Below are 8,976 nucleotides of genomic sequence, written 5' to 3' on the forward strand. Positions count from 1 at the left end.
GCGACTTGTAAATAGCATTTGCGCGCGACCTTAAGTCGGATCCTGTAAACCTAACCCGACTTAACCTGAGACCTATACCATTGCGATGCGTCGTCACTACAGTTCCAACGCTGCATCTCATGCATCATTGCAATGCTTAGATTGAGAGATCCGGCCTGCACATTATCCCGGTCGTTAATCGCACATTGTGGCACCCACCTATCCCAGATGTCACTTTTCCATAGTAAGTAATCATGATGGTGACATCACCCTAGCCTACCTAGGGTAGGATGATGTCACCCTAGCCCATGCCTCTTACAAACAATGATGCTTTTCTCTTCCCCATGACTTACACAAGTCATTATCATCTTACAAATCATGATTACAATGTAATCATCACACCACTACAACTCTCCTTCCCTCCCTTTCTTCTTCATTTTCTCATCTTCCCTTGCTAGAGAAGCCATGGACGTCCCAACCCATCTCCAAAATCTAGCCCTCTTCCACCTATATTCCCCACTAATCCAACCAATAAAACCCATCTCCACCATTAAAAGAGCATCATAGGAGCATTAGAGCACTAGGGAGGAAGAAGAAGGAACGGTGGGTGTTTCCTTAGGATAAATTTGTTTATTTTTGTGCATGGGACATGTGGGACCCACCAATCAATGGTGGAGATCCCATCTTGGTCCCTAGGTGTGGCCAATGGCCCACTAAGTTTTCATGCATGTATCATGAAGGGGCCATTCTCCATGGACCCCATCATGATGTTTTCTTTGAGATCTAGCATGTATAGGGGCCATTTAGGCCCTAATTTATGGTGGGAAGGAAATCTCCACCTTTGATTTTGTTTATGGGCCCACACATGGATGGGACCCATCTTGATGTATGTTGTAGATCCTAGGGGGGCTCATAGTGGCGGAGCCCCTCCATTACACGTCTCTATCTCTTCTTCTCTCTTTCTCTCTCTCCCCTTCTCCTTTTTTTTATGATGATGATGTGTGTGTGGCCCACCTGATGTGATCAACAATCCAGATTGTCCAGATTTTTCGAGACGACCAGTTTATGGTGCCCACCTTGCTGCCCATTTTCGGCTAGCCCGGATGAAGGAAAACACAAAGAATGGCTTGCTCTCAGGGCTTCGTGTCCCTCCCTAGTGGACTGTACCGTGAAGTATGTATTGTATAACCATGTCATCCACCTGTGGGGTCCACCTTGCTTGCCTCCAGCAGCAGGCCACCTGCCTGACCGCTTGGATGGGCCTAGGTGAAGAGAAATACAAATACCATCCTGTACGTAAAGCTGGTGGGCCACACGTGTGGACCCACCTTGACATGTGCGTGGTGGCCCTACTAACTAGCAGCAAGGATGGTGGGTCCCACATGATATATATGTTGTATCCACCTTGTCTGTCCGTGGACCTCACCACGATGTACGTGTGAAATTCACACCATCCAGACCATGGACGGTGGGTCCCACATGATGTATGTGTTATACCCACACCATCTAGACCCTGGACGGTGGGTCCCTTCATGATGTATGTGTTTCTCCCACGCCTATGGGGTCCATGTGATGTGTTTTATCCTCACCGTCTAGAGGACAGTGGGGCCAACTGTGATTTATGTGTTATATACACACCGTCCATCCATGGGGGCCACATGATGTGCGTGATTTGGCCTGGGCCCACCTTGTTGTACGTGTTTCATCCATGTCGTCCGTCCTGGGCCAGGACGTGGAGCTCACATGATCAAAGTGTTTCATATCCACACCATCCACCGTCCAGCATCCTGGATTGAGGGACCCACCTTGATATATATGTTTGTTCATATTTTTCATCTGGACCTGGGACCCATCTTGTCATGCCCCATACTCGAAAATCGGGCTCACAAAAATTTTGATCACCGAATCTGGTGCCGACAGCCTCTGCAGTATCCCATTCTCGGCTTCCAGTGCGCATACGCCAGATTCCAATCCTGAGATCCTACAAGGAGGATTTTTCAACGTACATTTATCTCATAACCACACGTTTACCCAAATCACAAAGGCAACATCATCATCACATATCCACTAATATAAACATTTGAATATAGTACTGAAAGGGAAATACATATATCGAAATCAAAGCTTCAAAAGACCGCTGCACGCTCCAAGCTCAATGCTGCTACAACTTAAGATCACCTGCACGCATCTATCGTGCATAAGCTTATAGAAAGGTTAGAGGGTGGTGTAAGTGTGTGCACAAGATAAGTGTCAAGTATCTAATACAATGCTATAATCATACAATATCGGAAATACTGGCAAGATGATGAATCATACGATATCAGAGTACATAATACAGATCAGCTATGCAAATAAGGAGTCATAGAGAGCCAAATATCAGATGTCAAGGGTACAATGCAATATGTAAATCCTACTAAGTCCTTCTAGGCCATATAAATGCAGAAACATATCAACCCAAAATGCTATATGCCTGTGGATGTAATACAATATGCGATACGAATGAAATGACCAAGCTGGAGTGTGAAGTCGGGATGATAGTACGCAGTATTGCTAACTATAGGGTCCATGACAACGGACTTCTATCCAAGCTAGTCACATATCTAAATTTGGATAGTCAGACTCAATGTGGTAGACTCCTGATCTCAGGTTAGTCGCACGCCCCAACCGAAATTATGGCCATTGCAAAGGTACACGTAACAAATAGTTGTGCACCACCAACTCGAGTAGATAGTGAATGAATAAATGAATGAGTGAATATGCAATTTCTGCTCAATAAGTCCACATATCAGTACTGTACATCCCTGGGATCATCACCAGAGTCTAGTACACTCTACATGCAATCGCCACCCACTGACGCACGACCATGCAAGTGGAAGAGACCTCACTATCCTCCTTAACAGTAGTCAGCCAATATCTACCCGACACGTCGATAGTGGACCCATTCATAAGCTGGTCAAACTCAGCCTAGCTATGCCCCATACCCTCGGGCGGGTAAGGCTACACCCCCTCCTAGCCGACCATGACACAGTGGGCGATGCAGCCTCCTTGTATTCGGCACTCGGGCGCTCATGTATCCACTTGATCTCGATTTTGGGGCATCCTTTGGTACCAAGAGGGTTTAGAAATTTTCACCCAGGGCCATCTACGATATGCTTGTGGAGGCTACGACCCTGATGTCACTAGGGCGTACAGTAATCACAACACACAATGCAAGATGCATGAATCATACAATCCAGTCATGCATCAATCCTACACATACCGTGCTCTCATGTAGGGCAACTCCACCTATCAGGGAGTCCCATAAACAACCTGCCCAATAACATCTGCAATGGTCAACCACACCTCATAACAAACATGCAGATGATGCATATGGGCATGTATCATAATGCTATGCTGTCACATACTCATAATCGGTATCAATAATCAACATCGATAATCAACCTCGATAATGTGGACATTTAACCAACCTTGTCCCCAAGGAATGACCCACATAGAGCCTAACATATAGTGGACCTATGGCCTCACACAAGGGCCAAATATACAACACCATGGGCCTCACTCAAGAGCTTAATACACATCATGATGGACCTTTCACATGAGCCTAACATACATCACAATGAGCTCCATTGCCTGACCCTCAAATGCATCACAATGGGCCTCATCACATAGGCCTCATATATATTTGTAACACCCTGAATTTCAAGGGTCGAGCAAAGCTCAACTCCCGAGATCCAACGCATCACTTATGCAACATAGATAATGATGTTTAAATGTTGTCCATATTAGTGCATTAAACATGAGTGAGATTACACTAAAACAACATATCATACTCCAGAGGTAATTTGATTAAGCAAGCGAAAGACTGTGACATGGATATTTAAATAAGTAAGCGATTTAGAACCTCCAGAGTATAAGTATGTAATTGGGCTGAATATTTACATGTATTGTTTAAAAAATTTATAAAATGGCAAAACATAAAGGGTCTAACTATTCCATATCCCTATAATACCGGCGACGCAGCTCTAGGTCTACACAGACCCACTTGAGAGCTGCATGTAAGAGAACTCCTTGTCTATGAAATTCGGCTCCGTCGCGTAAGCCTCATCGTCACACTACAAGAAAGAGGGTTTTTAGTGACGAAAATTTTTTTTATCGCTAAAAGTGACTTTTAGAGACGAAATGGTAAATTTGTAGCTAAAAGTCACTTTTACTGACAAAAAATTTCGTTGCTAAAGGCTGTAAACAAATTTCCAAAAAAAATCGAAGGATTTACTTTTAGCTACGAAAATTTTCGTAGCTAAAAAACGTGGACGAGACTTTTAGCTATGAAAATTTTTGTCGCTAAATGCTGTAAACAATTTTTTTAAAAAATCGAAAGGTTTACTTTTAGCTATGAAAATTTTCGTAGCTAAAAAATGTGGAAGAGACTTTTAGCTATGAAAATTTTCGTCGCTAAATGCTGTAAAACTTTTTGAAAAAATCAAACGGTTTACTTTTAGCTACGAAACTTTGCATAGGTAAAAAACGCGGATGAGACTTTTAGTTACGAAAATTTTCGTCGCTAAAAGCTGTAAACAATTTTTAAAAAATTTGAAGGTTTACTTTTAGGTACGAACATTTTCGTAGCTAAAAAACGTGGATGAGACTTTTAGCTATAAAAATTTTCATCACTAAAGGCTGTAAACAATTTTTGAAAAGAATTCGAAAGGTTTGCTTTTAGCTACGAAAGTTTTCATAGCTAAAGAACGTGGATGAGACTTTTAGCTACGAAAAGTTTCATCGCTAAAGGCTGTAAACAATTTTTGAAAAAAATCTAAAGGTTTACTTTTAGCTATGATAATTTTCGTAGCTAAAAAAAGCGTATGAGACTTTTAGCTATGAAATGTTTCGTCACTAAAGGTTGTAAACAATTTTTGAAAAGGTCGAAAGGTTTACTTTTAGCTATGAAAATTTTCGTAGCTAAAACATGTGGATGAGACTTTTAGCTACGAAAAGTTTTGTCGCTAAAGGATGTAAACAATTTTTGAAAAAAATCTAAAGGCTTACTTTTAGCTACGAAAATGTTCATAGATAAAAAACGTGGATGAGACTTTTAGCTATGAAATTTTCGTCGCTAATGGCTGTAAACAATTTTTGAAAAAAAAAATCTAAACGTTTACTTTTAACTACGAAAGTTGTCGTAGCTAAAAAATGTGGATGAGACTTTTAGCTACGAAACGTTTCCTCGCTAAAGGCTTTTTAATTGTGAAAAATTCGAGAAGTTTATTGTTTGCTATGAAAATTTTCGTAGCTAAAAAACGTTAACGAGACTTTTACCTATGAAATATTTCGTAGGTAAAAGTCTCTTTTTTTACTAACAAAAATTTCCATCTCAAATTTCCTGATATACATCTGTTAGAATATAATTCATCATATTCTTCCTAATATACACTTGTTATATAATATATTTCATCATATTCATATTCACATTCACATCCATCTAAACCCAAACTACGTAAATTCATCCAAACATAAACTACATTCATCCAAACATAAACTGCACCCATCCAAACACAAAAAATCCTATGGAAAAAAATAAATAAAAAGAGAGAGAACATATGAAAGGTGATCCAGACAAATGAAAAGAAAAATAACCTTAACCTAAACCTAAACCTATGACCTACACTTATAGGTTTAGGTTTAACTTTTAGGTTTAGATTAAGGTTAGGTTATAGGTTATAAGTTCAGGTTATAGGTTATGAGTTATAGGTTATAGGTTAAGGTTTAGGTTATAGGTTTTGGTTTAGGTTAAGGTTATAGGTTTAGGGTTAGGTTAAGGTTTAGGTTTAGGTTATAGGTTATAGGTTATAGCTTTAGGGAATTGAGAATAGGTTAAGGTTTAGGTTTAAGAAATCAGGTTCTGGTTCGGGTTCGGTATCGGGTTTAGGTTTCAATTTTCAAGTTTAGGTTTAGGTTTAGGTTAGGGAGTTGAGATTAGGATTAGGTGTAGGTTTAGGTTTAGGGATTTGAGAATACATTTAGTTTATAAGTTTAGGTTATAAGTCTAGGTTATAGGTTTAGGTAATTGAGAATAGGTTAAGGTTTAGGTTTAGGAAATCAGGTTTGGGTTCCGGTTTAGGTTTGGGGTCTCAAGTTTAGGTTTAGGTTAAGGAGTTGAGATTAGGATTAGGTGTTGGTGTATGTTTAGGGATTTGATAATAGATTTAGGTTTTAGGTTTAGGTTTAAGTTAGGTTATAGGTTATAGCCTTAGGGAATTGAGACTATTTTAAGGTTTAGGTTTAGGAATTTGGGTTCAGGTTCAGGATCGGGTTTAGGTTTGGATTTTCAAGTTTAGGTTTAGGTTTAGGTTAGGGAGTTGCAATTAGGATTAGGTGTAGGTTTAGGTTTGGGGATTTAAGAATATATTTAGGTTTTAGGTTTAGGTTTAGGTTTAGGTTTTAGGTTTAGGTTAATGTTATAAGTTTAGGTTAGGTTTATGTTATAAGTTATAGTTTATAGCTTTAGGGAATTGAGAATATGTTAAGGTTTATGTTTAGGAAATCGGGTTCGGATTCGAGACCAGGTTTAGGTTTGGGTTTTCAAGTTTAAGTTTAAGTTTAGGTTAGGGAGTTGAGATTAGGATTAGGTGTAGGTTTAGATTTAGGGATTTGAGAATACATTTAGGTTTTAGGATTGGGTTTAGGTTTAAGTTTTAGTTTATAGGTTTAGGTTATAGGTTTAGGTTTTGGTTTTAGGTTTAGGTTAAGGTCATAAGTTTAGGTTGTGGGTTATAGGTTATAGGTTAAGGTTTAGGTTATAGGTTTTGGGTTAGGATAAGGTTAAGGTTAAGGTTAAGTTTAGGTTATAGGTCATAAGTTTGGGTTATAGGTTATAGGTTTAGGTTTAGGTTATAGGTTTTGGTTAAGGTTTAGGTTTAGCTTTTAGTTTATAGGTTTAGTTTATAGGCTGTGAGACCCGACCCGAGTTCGCATGTGTGTATGTGTGTGTGTGAGTATACATTCCGTCCTTCTTGATCCCGCGGTCCTACCGGTCGAATTCCGGTGACCCGTGACCCATGAATAGTATTTGCGGTCATCCGTGAGTCCAGTCGTGAAGACCCGACTCGGATCGAGTTGAGACCTATACTGTCACGCCCCAGACTCGATAACCGGACTCACAAGGAACCTGATTGCTGGTTCTAGCTGCAATAGCCTCCGTAGTACCCTATTCTCGGCTCCTGAGGTAGGTTCCGATCCTGGGATCCTGCAAGGAGGATTTTCATAACAGTATAATCATTTCCAATAGCATACCCAAGATCACAGCAGGTACATCTGAGAATAACAAAGGCACACATCACAAAATCTACTAAAAAATTGAACTTTTACATGTTCCATAAGGTCCAAAAGGACATACATGAGAGTAAAAGGAAAAGAGATAGAAATCAGCAACACTGGAGTGCTCACTGCTCAACTCTATTCCACGCTCTGCTGCTACGGCGCCTACCTAGAGTCTCCTGCACGCATCAATCGTGCATAAGCTTATAGAAGCTTAGAGGGTGGTGTAAGTGTGTGACAATGGTGGACAAAAGAATAGTAGGAGGTATAAGGAGAGAAACATGATCAATGAGCATATCACTATAGCCTTACCAAAGCTTACCATGAACGCGATGCAATGAGTAATGGGTGTTATACCAAGGCTATGTATGAAGGGGGGCTTGTACAACCAATGCTAATGCGATGCAAGTAATGTCAGTGCTAATCCAAACCATAAGTCAAGTACATATCCAATCATAAGGAAATCACCGGGGTCCATTACATTGTCGAATGACTGCTGCTCTGTAGACCCCGCATAGTCAAAAGAGCATAAGAGAACTCACTACTCGCATGTGGACAACCAATCACCAATAAGGCCTGAAGGTAGCAGACCCATTTAGGAGCTAGGCAGACTCGGCCTAGCAATGCCTCCTCACACCAGGCAGGTAAAGCCACACCCCTATCCAACCGACTACACGACAGTGAGAGTCGCGGCCTAATGGTATAAGGCTCTCGTGCGCTCATGTATTCCACCCGGTCATGGCGTTGGAGCAGATCCTTTATACCATGGAAGTTTTGAAAATTACACCCATGGGCATCCTATACACCCGGTATGCTCAACTAATATTTTCGATGTCCAGATATATGATCATCCACGAATACCCCTGTGGAGGTAAGGCCCTGATGAAGTAAGGGCGGATATCCATAAGCTATGCAATGTCAGATGCATGAATCATACAATCACCCATGCATCATTCCTAAGCATCCACCTCTTAGGGAGATACCAACATGTCCTACACAATGGCACAACCATGGCCAATCATACCTCAACCAAGCATGCATATGATGCGTATGTGAGTGGGCCATGAAAATGAATAGGGGTGCCAATGAGGTGAAGATGAACTCTCTACCTAACCGTGAAGGGTATAGGTACTTAACTAATTCGTCATAAGGAATACAACCTTTAGTGGGGGCCCATATACCTGGGGTAGCCCACGAGACTAAGGAGAACAATGGTATGGGCCTAAATAGATGAAACGGGCCTAGCAAGGGTCTATGGTGGACCTTTAACCACCCATAGAAGCCCATGGGCGTACCTTAGGGCCACCAATGTGGACATTCAACCACAATTAGTCCCCAAGAGGTAGCCCATATCTAATTGGTCATGGATCAAGGCTCAAGGACCACGCAACATCAGAAATAAGAAACGGGCAGCCATAGTCATACCACAAACACTCATGTTAGGCTTTAGAAAGGGCAGCCCAAGGCCTATCCAGAACATGGGTCCAAGGGAAACACAAATAGCCCAACTCCTAATTACCATTATGGGCCTATAGGGGAAAGGTTAGGGCTCAACATAAAGGCCACTAATCCCATATATTGTAGTGGCCTAGTGAGCAGTCCATTGCTCAAACCACATGGACAAATGTCATGCTCTTAGTCAAGTGAGTTGTGCCTACAGCCCGGCCCAAGTATAAAGTTGAT

This window comes from Magnolia sinica, chromosome 12, assembly GCF_029962835.1.
Source record: "Magnolia sinica isolate HGM2019 chromosome 12, MsV1, whole genome shotgun sequence".
In the NCBI taxonomy this organism is placed as follows: Eukaryota; Viridiplantae; Streptophyta; class Magnoliopsida; order Magnoliales; family Magnoliaceae; genus Magnolia; species Magnolia sinica.